The 1,270-nt window shown below is 43.7% G+C and overlaps 1 non-coding gene across 1 annotated transcript; it reads left to right on the top strand.

The window, feature by feature from the left end:
* Positions 1 to 255: 255 nt before the first annotated feature.
* Trnav-aac (transfer RNA valine (anticodon AAC)) lies at positions 256 to 328 on the top strand. The gene has a single exon. It is a non-coding gene; the product is annotated as a tRNA-Val (tRNA).
* The last annotated feature ends 942 nt before the right edge of the window (positions 329 to 1,270 follow it).

The raw sequence follows: 1,270 nt of genomic DNA on the forward strand, positions 1-1,270 counted from the left end.
CTGATTGCAATTCGAAAATTATTTTCATAAGCGCTTGCCAAGAGCATTTTCTACACCTTACTTCGAACACGAAAAACGCAGCACCCGAGAGGGCACTTCGGCTTTCATAGGGCGTAAGGCTTCCGGTCAATCTTCTGTAAAACGGGGCACGTTGCAATGATCGCAGCTTAGAACGGCACAACCGGTCTCGTAAAGTAGGCCACTACTATCGGGCGGACTTCATACGATTCTCGTTCGAGGTTGCAGCGGAGAGCTGTGCTTGTGGTGTAGTGGTTATCACATCCGCCTAACACGCGGAAGGTCCCAGGTTCGATCCCTGGCAGGCACAGGATGTCTTTTTTTTTTTCATCCGTGTCCTATTAGGTCTCGTTCGAGATCGCAGCGGAGAACTGTGCTTGTGGTGTGTTCCGACTATGATTACGCCGTTACACACCGACATAAAAAAATGCTTGCGTTCTTCCTAATTGGCCAACATAGTATGGAAAACGCGAGTGCTGACCGCAATGCACAGCTCGTTGTAATTTCAATATTTCAGTTTAGTCAAATGATTGTTCACTTGAGCAGATGTATGGGTTAGCAGAGCTTTAACTGGATTGGTACCATATCTTGATCTGTTATCTGCCGTTGCCACTAGTTTAGGTGCAAAGATGCTTCTAGTTATCTGTGTTGCGAGATGTATACATCGCGCTTTTCTATAGGTTCCTTTCAAATCATCGTCATGTGAAGCGTTGGAGACAGTGTTTGTGCAGTTATCGCATACATAATACAATAAACATCACGTAAGAAAAAGTGTTTATGGTATAGGACTTGAAGGGGGCACATAAATTAGTTTGGCAGCTAAAAAAGTATTCCAGACTGTTTCTCTTACCAAAACAGATAATTATCATCTACCCCAGGCCCAATCTGCATGCAGAAGTTTTGTACCGCCATCAGACCAATGTGAGCTACTGTAACAGAATTGATCAAGGGGAACACCAGGGTAACACACAGCGAATATCCACGAACTGCGAAGGAGTTCGTGGATATTCTGACCGTACCAAAACGACTGGTTGATTAAAAGCATTGCGTTAGGCACATTAGTGCTTTACTGCTTTTGTTATCTGAGCATAAAAACGATACATCATAGGCATAAGCGAGGGCATTGACTGAAGATGTGTCATAATTCTTGCCCGCCATCGTATTCTAGAAAGTTACACTGATACAGAAAGGTTCTAGATATAGAGAAGAAAGTAGCGGTGAAAGTCGAAAATAAGAGGTGAGGAGAAATAAG

The sequence above is a fragment of the Dermacentor silvarum genome, chromosome 4, assembly GCF_013339745.2.
Source record: "Dermacentor silvarum isolate Dsil-2018 chromosome 4, BIME_Dsil_1.4, whole genome shotgun sequence".
Lineage (NCBI taxonomy): Eukaryota > Metazoa > Arthropoda > Arachnida > Ixodida > Ixodidae > Dermacentor > Dermacentor silvarum.